General features: G+C 39.3%; 1 protein-coding gene across 6 annotated transcripts in view; it reads left to right on the top strand.

Annotated features, from left to right (window-relative positions):
- The window catches only part of ELMO1 (engulfment and cell motility 1), a 304,241-nt gene that overhangs the window by 184,846 nt on the left and 104,026 nt on the right, over positions 1 to 15,369 (top strand). The gene's annotated exons all lie outside the window — the stretch shown is intronic.

The following is a 15,369-nucleotide window of genomic DNA, read 5'->3' as shown; positions in this document are numbered from 1 at the left end:
TATATATATATATTTATACTGGTATACTGATCACAGCTAAAAAACTTCTCATGGAGATGTTGGTGTATAATAAAATAAGGAGATTTATGACATAAGCATTCATTGGACTACTCTGCTTAGTTCTGTCATTGGATCTGAGTTAGTTTGCTTACCTCATGGCTCTTCTGGGACATGTTCATATTAAGCAGGTGTTCTTTTACACTCTGTGAAAGAGAAGTTTTCCTATTTCTGGCTTTTTTTCCCCAAATATGAACTTTGAAGTAACTCCTAGCTTAGTTTGGTAAGAGTTTTAGGGCAGCTGGAGACCTGTAGTGACCTGCAGTTCCCCCTCAGCATGGGGAAAGTGAAGGTTTGTCGGCAGTGAACAATATATTCAGAACACAATTGAAGAATCTTTTTGGTGTCAGATTCACTACTAGATGTGGCAGCACCATCATTGTGGGATGCATGGCTGGGGTTAACATTTCCCTGCATGTATGTAATTTAGAGGTTTACTAAAAAATAATGCATTAGCCTTCAAATACTGATGTTTAAATGAGAGGTGACTATTAAGACTCTCTGTGATGATTTCTCAGAGAAATAATCTCTTTAATAGGAAAAGATCAGTAAACTATTCAGTAAGTAATCTATTTAATAAGAAGAACTATTGTGCCTCATTTCTATCTTCCTGGTTTTTGTTCCATCAGTGGGAGTCTAGGTTAGAGTTGACTTTTACACCATCTTTCTGGAGTGTTGGAGAGATCATTTGTTAGAATAGCTGAGTGTTCTGCCTCCCATCAAGCCAAGACTGAATTGAATTATTAGTGCCCAGGACAATTTTTTTTTCTGGTAGATACTGGTAGAGATACCATGACAAGTGATATGTATTAGACCATCTGAACAATCACTCTCAGAGGAAGAAAGGAAACATTAACCCTCTTCTATACTCAAAGAAATGGAGCTGTGGTGCTTGATTTTTATCTTAGAGAGAAAAGGTCAAATCATTGCAGTCCCAGTTGATATATTCTGGTCCACAGCTGATAAGCAAAACCTGCTGTAGACGATGCTGGTTTTGGTCCACTTCTACACTGCAAAGGAGGTGGGAGCTTTGTTGCCAAAGGTTAGAGGATATTATAGTGTTTGACTGAAATTCCAGCCACTTCAACTGAAAGCACAAAGTTAGAAAATCTTAACATACTGACACTTTCAAAGGTGGTCACGTGAGAAAAGTAGTTGAAACTGGGAAAGGAGAAACGTAACAATGCAATATTTGTAGTAGTTATAGAACTGTCAGAAACAATGTGTGAGTGCAGGGCAGATTGCTTAGTTTACTTTCCGTTTTTGTACATTTAATAGTGCACACAATTATTGTTCGTTAAGATGGCAATGTCATAATGATTGTTTAAATGTCCTGAATTGTCCCTGAGTTCCCTAATGCTTGCTGTGACTGATGATGTAACACCCTCACTAGTGCAGTTTGGTTTCCAGTAAAGTATTACAAAGGTTTAAATATGGCACTGTGCAGGATGAGTAACTTCTTTTTCTTAAAACAGAAGGGGTGTTTTTTTGTGTATGCCTTTTATGGTCAGTACATTTTCTTTCTGTAGACATTAGTCAAATTAGGGTATTGCAAATGAATGCAGCAGTTTCACGATACCCAGGCACTAAGGGGTAGCTGGCCTGGGTTAATGATAAATGCAGAAAATAGCACTACCACAGAAGTGAAAATGAGGGGTTAGAGCTGGATCACTGCAGGTAGACACAACTTATATTCCCATTCACAGATTTATTGAACTACATCCTTACACTAATCACTGCTGTTTTCATGCATGAGAGGGCTCAAAACCTTTTCATTTCCAGTCTAAATATATTCAAAAATAGTTAAAATCTGTAAATCTTTATGCCAGATTTGTTCTTTATTTAACAGGTATTCTCTTTCTGTTTCTCTGCTCTCCCCCATGTATTTGTATTATTTCATTTCAACCTTCACCTTGCCAAACTAAACCAACGTAGACATTTCAGTCCATTTCAATACCATTTTCCACTTTCTGGCCATTTTAGGAACCCTTCCTTCTATGTTCTCATTTAAGTCCCTACATCTTGTGTACAGGTGCCCAGAATTGCAGGTGTTAATAGAGTTTGTGTATTACCATTGCCCTGTACCCTGTATCACATTATTTTTACTGATTGTGAGATTGAAATCTCACTGATTGTGTTTTAGGATTGCAGCTGCTTTTGTCAGAATGATCACTCTGTCTACAAATTGTCCTTTTTTCTACTTTTTTTTTTTTTTTTTACAACTGATGAGTCTCAGATTAGAGCAGAAATCCTTTTTTTTTAATTCAAAATCTTTTCAATGCCATACCATTCTGATTTCTCTAGGCCTCAAAGCCCTTCCTTTATGACAGTCTGATCTTCTTTTATGATACCATCAACAATGCCACCAGTTTTGGGCTCCAGCAAATTTCATAGAGTTAATATTAGATTTTTATGCCAAAGTGATTAACAAAAATCTGGAGTCTGAGGCTGACTTTTGAGAAATTCTAGCACTACTGCCCTTAGTTTGATACCTCCCCTTTCCTTTTTTTGTCATTTTTGTATGTGGTCTGCACCTCACCACCACACTGATTCTTGTCTCAAATCCTATTTTGTCCAGATGAATTAATGATTTTCTGCCTGGCACACAGAGTTATATCAAAATACTTTTCTTAAGTCAAATGCAGGAGAACTAAATTGTCTGCTGTGCTGATAAAGCCCAACACATTTTACCCATGAGAAACAAGAGTTATTTTGTCAAAGATTAGATGAATCAGACTTGATCCCTTCCTAGTAAGCCTGTGCCGTACTTATTCCAGTCTCTATTCACCTCAATATGTTCTTTCTTACTTTTAAAATTTGTTCTGAAGCTGTGCCTGCTATTGAGATCAGCCATGACAATAACTAATTTCACCTTTCCTCCTCTCTTTGTTAAGCATAAGCCTTGTGTTTGCTTTTGTATTCCTCTTGCATGACAAAGTTACTAAAAATCTGCCTTGCTTGCAAGGCTTCTTGTAGGTCAGAGAGAATGGACTTCATGAGAGAAAGGGTGTTTTATGGTGAAGGAAGTGGCATGATTTTAAGAAAGAGGATGTTTCATATATACCAGTCTTTTGCAAATTAAATAGCAGTAGGCTTGGCACATAACTGGGCTACCTTCATGCTGGTAGCTGTGAAAACCAGTTTCTGTGAGACCTGAAGCCTTCATGAGGGCATCAAGGGAACTGTGGCTATTTACAATTGTGAACACCAAACTGGGGCACTGAACTCTCAATGTGACAGGAGCAAGGTCCTCTGCTGCCCATTCTCTGGGCCCAGGGGAGACCAGGCCAGGCATCACATCAGGGCTACGACACAGAAATGTGGCACCCCCGAGTGGCTTCATGTCCCTAACTGTGTGTCCGAGTTGCTCCCTTTGGGAGGTGGCAGAAATCCCTTCTCTGCTGGTGTGGGTGTGCACTGGAGCACAGCTTCAGCTGGAATGACACTTGTGCTGTCAAAACCAACTGATAGCTTGGACTCACATCTTAAAAACCACAACTGTGCTGGTTTTACTTTCAAAGAAATTTCCCTCGTGTCATTCGGGAATGAGAAGAAAAAGAAGAAGGATGTAAGTTTTAGCTTCCTGTTAAATCTACTAGGGAAAAGTGGAACCCCTTGCATCTCATTGTTTGAGGAGGTGTTGACCTCTGAAATATAAATGGATAACAAGAAATCAGTTGAGTCTACTTTGTATTGGTTCCAGTTTAAGCTGGAGCTCATCTGCTGTACTGTGGGAGTGCAATTAGCACTAGTGCTGTGTTTGGGAAGCGAGAGACAGGAGAGGGGAGGGAAGGGAAGGGCTCTCACCCTGTGACAGCCAGATACACTGAGACACATGGAGCAGTTTGACTGAAAGTTTTCTCCAGCGGCAGCAGAAATATTTGCAATGAGATGCTTATAGTTCTCCAGGCTCAACAACTTGCAACTGGGGATAGAGTGTTTCTACTTTCAACTGAGCCATTCTGCTGAGCTGCCAAGAGCAATGAAGTTCCTAAGTTTGTGCCAGTTCCTGCTCAGGAGATACTTCCAGATACTGAACCAGGTTGGGTTTCAGTTTAAAAATAATCCAAATACAATCCCTAAACCAAAACCACAGAGCTTTAGAATTCAATTCAGTTCATACTGTCTGTAATTCTTTGCTGGGAAAAAACTCCTGGCTGCTGAGTTTTAATCTAACATAGGAAAAGTTTATACTAATGTTACAAGTTTAAATGGGAAGGAGGAGTTGACACTTATTTTTCTAAAAGCAGGCTGGGCCTTTTGCCTTAGTAATTTTGAAACCAACATATCCAACCTATCCTATTGGCGATGGAGAAATTTAGCTATTTCTTCAAAAAACCATTTGAAATCTCGAATATTTCTTGATGGTTGGTTTGGAAATGTTATTTCTCTAACTTCTCATAGTAGACTGGGAAACACTTTCCTTTTCCAGATGTATTCCTTCACAGTTTTTGAATTGATGCTAATAACCTGTGTATTATGTTGCTGATGGTCAGATTCAGTCAGAAAAATTTGAAAAATGCTTTCTTAGGGCATGATGGTATTTTTTCCAGCTGAATATGTATTGTTTAGCTTGTGTTATGAATGAGTTTATTTTTAATAAAAGTGAGGATAGTTCACTTGCCTCATATGCAATATCTCTTGAGACATGAGTGGGATAATGCTTTGTAAAAAAACAGGCAAGCAATAATCCTAAATTCTGAGAACTAATTTTAAATTGAAATGCAGAAACAAAGAGTGGTCCTATATATACAAGATGACTTTCATGTTCCTGTCTCAAATTGCTAAGTGTCTGCAGGAGGAATAATAGGAGAGAATTTCTAAGAAGGTTAACTTAGATCCTTTTTCAAGTATAGCCATAGTCCAACAGAGAAATTTCAGCTGAAGGGTTTTGCTTACCTCTTTTTTTGTTAGTTTTTTTGTTCTGAGAAATAATTATTTTAATCTTTCTGTGTCTCTGTTCTGTGATTCTCATGCATACAGACATATTTCTGGAGTGAGTGATAGTACACTTGATCAAATAAGATCCTCAAGGAAAAATTAGTCAATTACTCATGGTCAGGGTGGAAAAAGTGATTGAAAAGATGTAAATGTATTCAGGAACCTCAAGGCATGATGTAAAAATTGTTTTATTCAATTCTTGTAGACAACAAGGGTAAAACAAATAATGGATTTACAATACAAAAAAGAAAATATAGATCAAATAACAATGACAACAGTAAAACAAGCTCCCAGGGAAAACTGTGCTGATATTAATACCTGAGACATTATACTGTCAATTAAATTTTGTTCTTGTTGTCGTGATTCTTATATTTTACAAAGATGTGACCTCAGCAATGTGTTGTCTGGGCCTCTTTCCTTCCCCAATCTCCCATCTATTGACTTGATTTATACTCAAGGGCTTTTTATCTCCCATCACCCTGCAGTCTTTTTATCTCTCAGCATCATGAGGAGACAACCTGCACGACTTCACTTAACCTGAACTAGGTGATTCTCTAAGCTTCTTCAGAAATGATAAGGTTTGGAGTTATAATGAATTATATCTGTTAGTATACAATGCAAATGCTGTAGAATATAGGGCAGGAATTAATTTTAAAATATTTGAACTCTTTAGAATACCTTTAAGCAAGAGACCTGTTTTTCCAGAATGCAATGTTTTAACATACTATTTTTTTATAGTGATATGACTGAAATGCTGTTTTAATGTTTCAGCCTAAAAATAAGAGCAATACCATAAAGTAGGGCAATATTACAGCCTAATTAACATTTCTAAAACATAACTTTTGATGACAGTAGTTCTACCTATCCAAAACTATGCTGTGCCAGCTGTAGGATCATACAACTTGGTTCATATTCATCCATGAAGCGAAAAACTCCAGTGGAGTGACTTATGAGCTGAATGTCCCACTTGGAAATGTATTATTTAAATAACCTCTCTTGTTAAGACTGTGGCCTAATTAACTTGATTTTCCCTTTGCCTTTCAAGAGGTCAAGCTTGACATTTGAGGAGTGAGTATTAACTACTGTCCTTCTAGAGGCTGATTAATGTTCACAAAGCCATTTGAACATGCTTGGCACTTGGTGTGTTATGGTGATGATCTTGGATAAAAATACTAACAAGCACTGAGGTTCCGTGTTTCCTGAGCAGCTTGCACCCTGCCACATCACTGTTTTCCCATTTTGTGAGTAGCAATTACTCAGTTTGGTCTGTGTTAAAAAGAGTATGCTTCAGCAGTTTTATTTTTGTTCTATCAGTCTGAATTTGGGACTCTAGCCCAGAGAGTTAAAAACATAATTTACAAATTAAGACTATTTGTAGGGGAAGAAAATAATGTAGGTGGTTGCAGTTAGATAAGTAAGGTGCAGTTTTCACTGTGAGTTAATGACCTTTGCCTCAACAAGTCCATCTGGGCTCCAGGAAGGATTGGGAGTGGGAAGATTTGCCCACAGATTTCCCCACAGATCGCCGTGTTGTCGCTGCCAAGCTTAGAGCTGCTGATTGCCCATGGCAGACCAAGAATGGAATACAGAGTGGGCTGTAGACACGCCAAGGAGTATTCCCAGCCTGGGGCTTATTGCATAGGATTTTGCCTGTGCAGAGTTGAATCCAGTGGCCAGTTTCTTCTTCCTCATATTTTATTTTCACAAAGAGACAGAGGAAAGACGTTATTTGGCAATTTAGTGCAGGCATGAATAAATATGCCTGTTTTAAAGGAGGTACAGTTTGTAGAGATGCAGAAGGGGAGGGAGGAAAGGTGTTACTGCTAAGGTGGGTTGTCCTTTGTGAGGCTGTGGTAGTGATGGCACCACACATATTTTCAAAGAAGTCAAGGGCAGACACTGGGTGTGCCTCTCCTGATTCTTGAGCATGTAGTTTCAGCATAGCTCAGAACAGATATGGCATGAAAGATGAAGTGCCATTGCTCTAGGATGTGTGATATAGTGAACTCCTTCACCTTAATCATAGATTTTTTTTTTATTGATATTGATGTAATTTCCTCCTGTGTCTCAGTCTGTTACCTTGTTAGGCATTTTGAGGATATCTGGGATTGATTCAAAGCAAGTGGTTGAACTTAGAGTGCTTTTGTCCTGTTCCATTTTCTGTGGAACAGAGGAGCTGAGTGAGTTTAGTTCACTTTCTAGGTAACTGGACCTTTGTCCTCCCAGCTTTTACATTTTGGAAGCTGACCTGACTGACTAGACAGTGGTGTCAGGCAGCCAGCTGTCTGACACCCCACCATAGGGGCACTGAAGGCAGCCTAACAACCTTTCATAAAAATGGAGCAGAGCAGATATCTCATACACAGACATCTCTGATGGTGAGTACAGATGGTTTGTGCCAGGTCTGCCTGAGTAATTAATTTGTAACCATTTTTTTAATAGAGTAATGCCTTGGTACCAGGAAAAACAATTGTTTTCCTTCCTGACTTGACTGTTGGTTTGTTGCCTTCTCCATGTTTTCATTTAGTTTTTCTCCTAGTAGTTGTCATGCTTTTGTGCACTTGGAAGACCAAATACCCCCAAAAAATATGTTATTTATTCTAGTTGTCTTACACAAGTACTACATAGTTTCTTTGCTGTATGGTTTTAAAAATCTGATTTTAATGAGGAGGTCCATGCCTGGGAGCAGGGAATGGGAGCTGCTTAGGTAGTAAGGGGTAACCTAAAAATATCCATAGACTTCCCAGGTTATAGTTTGCGGTGTTTTTCATGCAGGTTTTTATAGGCTCCTTTAAGTTTTGCTTACAGATGGAGCCTTAGCCAGCCTACTTAAAGCAGAATTAATTTTCACTGACAGTTCCTCCTCTCTTGTGAGTCAAAACAGCATGGTCTGTACTTCAAATGGTAACCTGAGTATATTCTGGATGAAGTATCTCACAAAAGGTCTTTGAAGAGGCAGGAGTTATAACCTGTAGTACATTCTGTGTAACTTCCTAATAAAGACAGTGAGTAATTAGAGGTAAGCATTTGCTTTTTAGCAAGAATACCTTCAGGAGAAGAAGCAATAAGCTGGTGCTCTCTAAGCCAGTCAGAGTAAGACACGAGAAGTCAGCAATTCTGCCATGAAAGGCAGTTTCTCATTGCAATGCTTGTGGGAGGCGACATCAAGGAGATGCACAAGCAGGGGCAGAGCAAATGTCTCCTTCTTCTGCGCCCAGGAGCTTCTGACCCCCGCCCTCAGAGCTCTGAGTCTGAGGTGCTGCAACAGTTATTAGAAAATGTGCCAAAATGTAGCACTTAGCAATAAACCTTGCCAATGGGTACTTTAGGGCTAAAAAGGGCTGTTGCACAGAGTGATTGCTTTTATGCTGCTTTTATAAATGCTGCATATCTACCCATTGCCACTGGCATTCTTCCTGATTTGTCTGGAGATGAGATTATGGTTTTTTTAGGGCTTAAGAGAGAAAGGGTGCAACAGGTAAAGGAGCAGGGTATCAGCATGGAACAGATGTGAGAAGGTGCTTTCCTTCATAGGTCTGAGCTTAGCTGGCCTTCTGTCAGTGCCACTACCTGTGTCTGCTGGACTTCAAGTAAAAATTGTGAGAAATGCTTTTTTATATGGTGGTTTGATTGGTATTTTTTAAGCTTTCATGTGACCATCATTACCCTCTGTGCTTTTCAAGATGTTGGGAACCTGAGAGAGAAGCAGTAAGAAAATTTTGTGTAATCTGTTTATATGGTAACCAACCTTCTACAGATTTTTCTTAATATGTCTACTTCCCTCTTTTTCTATATGTTTGCTAGAAGTGTCCATAAAGACTTCTTAGGCCCCAAGCAAATTTCTCACATTAATCAACTAGCATTCTGATATTCTTGAAGATCTTTTCCAATGTAGAGAATTCTATGATTCTATATTTTTGTTCAGGGATACTATAAATATGCCGGAGCATAATTAGAGATATGTGCTTGTGGACCTATGTCCTTTTCTTCCCGAAAGAATAATTTTTTTTTTGTATGATGAATACATTTAAGCCCTTGTTTTTTTTCATGCAATTTCCACTCTCAAGGAGTTTTCTCCTAGAAGTGCGTGACTAATTCATATGAAGTGCTCCCTCACTTCTGAAAATGATATTCCAATTTACCCATCAGGTTTTAAAACTACATTTTCTTATTGTTATTGATTACTGTTTTTTTAGTCCTGGAAATACTGGCGAAATCAAGAGGGAAGCAGAGAACTTTCCTGTTGCCCAGCAGTGTACTGTGACAGATTGCAGAGGCAGTTCAGATTTAGTTATAATTGGCACCTGTTTTGTCACAAACAAAAATAGGCTGCTCCTGAATGAGATGGGAAACTCTTATCAGCATGATGATCTTTGTAATATTTCTCATTTCCTAGTTGCATATAAGAGCCCTTTTTAAAAAAACTTTCTTTGTACTTTGGCTTTCTGTTTGCATTTCCAGACTACAGTGTTCAGCCTTCAGGTCTGGTCTAAGCAGGAGAGGTGCAATGAAATCTCTATTTACTGAGAGCTGCAAAGGGAGTTATCTTTACAAAGTCAGTCTGCCTGTGTGGACACCACTGTCTCCACTGGTTTCTTTTCCCCCACTGGATATGGCAGAGTGAGTCTGATGCCTACTTATTGCCACCTCTGGACTGCTGGATCTATTGGTAGTGATGAGTGCACAGCTTTATTGAGTTGTGCTGCAGTAGTCAGGGTTCTTCTTTCACAATTTTTATTTGGGACAGTGGAAGAGGTGGATTTTTAGAGTCGCTCCTTTATTAATGATATATTGGGGAGAGGATATGCTTTTCTAATAAAGCTGCAGTCACCTTTAAAGCAAATCTGGGGAAGTTATTGAAGAGCTTGAGGCTGCATATGCCATGAAGATCCTAGTCCTGAAGTTTCATGGAATCCTTGTTTTTCATTGCATATTAAAATTTATTCTGAGCCCTGAGAAACTTGCAGACTTTTGTGTGTGCTTTTGTTTCCAGTTTCCCTCCATAGCACCATTATGGATCTCACAGGTTCAGAGACATGTTATGTTCTTAGGAGTTTGAGTTGATGGGTTTTGCTGCATGCTTAGAAATTTCTTATAGTTTCTATTCTGACTAAATATGTGATCAGGTAAGGTAAAATGTTGAAGCTCTCTTGTAGCCCTGTGTTGCTAGGCAATTTTGGTGGCTTTTGTTCTAATACCGGTTGAGTCTTCTAAAAAGAACTGTTCCCTAGGAAAGAAAATTACATGATTGGCAGCAATATTACTGCTTCATGACTGCACTGGCACTACCAATGGCCTTCCTTGCTTCAAATTACACTGTTTCCTTATCATGTGCCAGAAGGGTAGCCAAAGTCAAATAACTGCTGGCAGACCACAGGGATCAGCAGTGTAGAAAACCTGGCAATCACTGTACTTCTGAAGTATTAGGTGCTCTTCTTCTTATATGTTCTTCCATTACTGAGAGAATTTTTGATTGTGGATATAAAAATGGTCATGGCAGTAGTTATTTTTACTGTACTGCATCTTCAGGAAGAAGCAGAAATTACAGTGCTTCTCCTCCTGAGAACTAGTGAGAATTAGTTGCTCTTTGGTCCTTCTCTTACTGGCAAATAATAATCCCAGAGGAGGCCATGCCAAGTGGAGATGATATTTCCAAGGTCCGTATGGCCCCCTTCATTTGTGGATCTTGCTGCACTTCTGAAAGTGCAATGGTTCTTTCCACCCGCCTCCTCTCTGATGAGATATTATCATCTCCATTCTGTGAAATTCGGGAAAACAACTGAAGGGATAAATGACTCACACTGAATTAAGCAGCAGCTCAGGAAGAGAAAGCACAGCTCTCTTTGAAATTTGAATCACATGACTCCCAGGTACCTTTAAGACAGGGAGATGTGTTTGAACCCCTCTCTCCCTGGGACTTTGCAAACCTGCCTCTCAGGATTCTGCACCACTGCTTCCCTCACCTCAGAATTGTTCCAATGCAATTTCAAGATGCATTTCTTGAAGAGTTTCAGGGTGCACAGGGTCTGTTAGTACCACCCCTGGCACAGAGGCTGGCTGCTCACCACAGGTGGCTGCCTGCCTCTCTGCGTGACAGCATTTTTGCCAGGTGACTGTGTTTAGATGGCTGACTGAATAATATGATTGATTTAAGCTGACTCCCTGCTTTTGAGATATTTGAGAATACACAGCAACCCTATCACTTTTATTTATTGTCTACTTAATCAGGTCTGTTGAAGTTCTATTTTGTAGAACGATTGTACATAGCTGACATCCTTGAATGAAGTGTCTCATTTGTTATTGTCTTTCATATGCATTGCCAATTTCATAGATCCAAGCCTCAAGTTTACAGAAAAATGACTGTTTAACTCACCTCATCTTGATCCCCCATAACATTGTGAATGGATTTTGTAAATAATGGATTGGGTGGTTCCTAATTTCAAACATTCCCTTCATGGTAGATATGGCTTTCATACCACTACAATCATCTCTTTTTCATCTCTCGAATTCAAGAACTTCACAAGAGAGGTCAGAATGACCACATGCCATTTTAAAGACACAGTGGGGGATGAGTAGTATCAACACAGCAGTTTAGCAGAGTCAGAGAGAAAGCAGAGTTTTCTTAAGATCAAGGGCAGTACCTTGGCTATGGAAGTGTATCACTGTATCTCTGCCCGCTGTTCTAGCTTTAGGGGCATGATGATCTTATCTCTGTGTTACTCACTAGTGTTCCACAAAACAATCTAAGATAAGAAATTGTATTAATCTTTTCCTTCCCTTCCAAGTGGAAACCACATGTAGAAGATACCTATGTGTAGTATACTTTTTAACGTGGGGGAAAAATATAATGAGCCCTCACAGCAATCAGCCAGTGTTTGTTTGAGCTAGTGGCCTTCTGTTCATACTGTTTTGAACAGTGAGGTGACACAGCAGCCTTCTGTCTGGTCTGGTGCCCTGCTCCTTTCCTGGAGTCTGTCTTGCCTGGAGAAATCCCTGTTGTCCTTATTCAGTTCCCCATGGCAACTTCAAAATTTAAATCTCTGCTGTACTTCAAGCAAAACACTTATTGAAACACCATCACATAATCTGTGGCCTTTCAAGACAGTCTTATGAAATTATGCAAATACCTGGATGTTCTTGACACAGCTAAAAGAAATTCAACCCTGATGATATTCTGTATCCTGGGAATAGGTGTTTAGAGATGGAGTACAAAATGAAGGTACCACTCTTTTCTTCTTTCTCACTTATTTTTCCCCCTGTTGTTTTCTACTAATCCACAGAGGAACAACGTAACATGTCAAGTCTGTTTACTCCTCAAACAGTCTGGGATGCTTGAATGTCTTTATTGTAATTTAGGAAGCAACTGACAGACAAAAAGTAGACACTAAAAATACACACTGTAGGAACCCCATAAACTCCCTAAACTCCCAGGTACAAATTGCTTGCTTTTTTTTTTTTTTTTTTGCCAGCACAATTTATAATGAGAAATGAACTAAGCTTCTTTCTCAAAGTTCCAGCTATAGATCAGCTAGAAACTTGAGGGACTACTTGTATCCTGAGAGGTGGCATATTGATCTACAGCTCCAAGAATTGCTCCAAGAATGGAAAATCTACAAAATCTTCACCTGATTTATGTAGGCTAGACATCTGTGGCATGCCTTTCAAAGGTGATCTCTCAGAGGTGTAATTAAAACTTGATGGTGAATAATCACGATGATTTGTGTCCCCACATTGTAGCCCTGTGGCTGTTTTTATGTGGTTGTAAATGTGGTTGGTCCCTGCTTGTGAAAAGGATGGTTAGAAAGTTCTGGTCTTAAGGGCTAGAATTTTGCATGCAGCTCTTATGCAGAAGATCTCCACATTTTTCCAAGACTAGACCTCTGTTTCAGTTTAGAACTAGTCAAATTGCAAGTTAGTGAAAAAATAAATTTAAGAAGTTTTTAGTTAGTAAAACTGAGCAGCCTCTAAATTTGCTCACTCTGCAGAGAGAGGCACTGCTCTGATATTGGAGATGCAGACTTGAGGCTGGAGAGAGTGGGCTAAGACAGCAGTTTGTAAATTAGTCTTACTTTGGTCTCTACACATTAGCAACAACAGCAACACCTTTTCCTTCATCCGCAACTCATCTGTCAAAAGGAGAAGGAAAGTACTGGGCTACCCTTCATTAGATATTTAAACACTCTGAGCAGGACACAGATTTAACTAGAGCTGCAGCCTGAAGATTTTTCCATTGAATTGCATGATTTTGTATTAGTGTGGATAGAATTTTCAAGGCATAAAAAAGGCTACTGCTGAAGCAGACTGGATTCCTTTCTTTTGTCTACTATCTGGATAGTGGTTGGAATTTTGAAGAAGCTGTTTATCATTTGGTTTTGAATTATTCCTAAGATTTGTTTGTGCTTTAAGATATTGATCCTGCCTTCTAAAAGGCCCAGCTTTCTCAGTTTATATCAGTAACAGTGATTTTTACTCTTTTGTTTTGACACTGAAAGGCATAAAACACCATCCATTGCCTACTTATAAAATAAGGTGGGGAGAGGTGGCATCTCTAATTCTGCATGCAGAACAGTCAGCATAGTAGATACAGTTAGAGGCTGATTATCATAAAAAGCATGAGTTAGAACCGATGATCAATTTTCTGAGAATCCCTAGCCTTTCCATTAATTTTGATTTATTGATTTTTATGAGCAGGAGCAGTGAGAAGCTCAGGCTTTGAGGAGGATCAGAGAGGCCAGTGCGTGTCGAGGGTTATTGCCTTGTTTCGTGCTGTGATTTATACAGCGAAGGTACTGGCTGCATTCTTCTGCTTGGTGTTATTTTATTTCTACTCATCATTATAGTATTTCATGACTTAAAGACAAGTGCCCTCTGAGAATCTGTTCTGCTGTGCCTCTGACATTATTACAGGCTGAAGGTCTGATTATTGGAAGTGCTGAGCCCTTACAGCTCCAGTGGAATGAATGGAAGCTGAAGGTGCTCTGAAAAGCACGCCCGAGGCATTTTGTTCTTCTGAAGGGATTGAGTTGTTCCTCATAAATATAGGTCCCTGCTTTGACTAATTCCCCCTTGGCTGCAAGTCCTTTGAAGTAAATGGAGTTTACTTGATTAGAATTAAACCTGTGCTCCAAATTTAACTCCCATCTTTGCCATGTAGCTGAAGAATTGATTAGATCTTAGTAAATCTGATGTTAAAATTAATCTTCAAATTTACAATTAAGCTTCAGTTTTGCTTCCTAATTGGAATACTGCATGCTGGGAAAGATCAGAAACTTTTTTTTTTTTGAGGGTTCAGGTGATTCTGCAGACAATTCATGTTCCTACAGCAGAGGTAACTGAACACACTGAAAGGGGAGTTTTGTGGCTAGAAGAGGTACCAAGACCAAGTGTCTGCAGAGAGTCAGTCAGCCACCCTGAGCCATTCACATCCTCCTGGACAGAGTCTTAATTCTAAGTTGACCAGTTCCAGTGAGAGAAAGCGGATATCAGACAGTGATTCAGCCCCGGGAAAATGTGATTTATCCCAGTGCTTGACAATTCTGCTGTTCTTGCACAGGAAGAAGTTTGCCTAAGTAGTGGCTGTTTGATCCTGAAGTAAGGAAAGATGATGCTGTTTAAGCATATGAGTGACTGCTGGAAAAGTTCAAAGGAACACTCATGAAGGGGGAAAGGTGAAGCAGAGAGATTTGAGGACTAGGTATATAAAGAAAGCTTATTCAGCTTGACTTTTTTCTTTGCCTTTTAAAGAACATAGATATGCAACCTACTGAAGTGGCCCTGCAAGTCATGGCAGAGTTTGAAGATTCTGTTCAGTCTTTGGCTAAAGGAAGGCCCTTCTCTACTCAGGTTGCTCAGATGTGTCCAGAGGTCAGCATTGCTTCAGTCCTTAATTTTTGAAAATGTATTTTTTGCTCTAGGAGAATCACAGCACACTCCTGCTTTTCCGTTTTGGGATTATCACTACAGTGTTCCTTGATTTTATTTTTTTTTTTACTTCCTTAAAGCCAGTATTTGATTAAAAATAAGGATGTTTGGGGACTGTTTTTTGGTTTTGTTTGTTTGGTTTTTATTATGTTTGTCTCAGGTAAGGGATAGATTATAGAAGATCCATTGCTTTTGATTCTGGTTATTTTCAAAGAACAAATTTAATCAGTTATATTCTCATCTCTGTATCTGTCAACATTTTTCTTTTTACCTCTGTGCAATATGGTAGATCATCTGCTGTGTCAGCAGAGCTTCACATTTCAGTGTGTACATTGATCTAATCCTGTTTTGTGAGTGATGGGCCCTGGTGTTTGGTTCTCAGCAGGCAAGATGGACCATGCTGTTATAGCAGTGGGGAAGGCTCTTTTGATAAGCCTCTTCCCTTTGTCT

The sequence above is a fragment of the Motacilla alba genome, chromosome 2, assembly GCF_015832195.1.
Source record: "Motacilla alba alba isolate MOTALB_02 chromosome 2, Motacilla_alba_V1.0_pri, whole genome shotgun sequence".
NCBI classification, from domain to species: Eukaryota; Metazoa; Chordata; class Aves; order Passeriformes; family Motacillidae; genus Motacilla; species Motacilla alba.
Note: the sequence above shows the minus strand (reverse complement) of the source record. Positions and strands in the feature narration are given on the sequence as shown.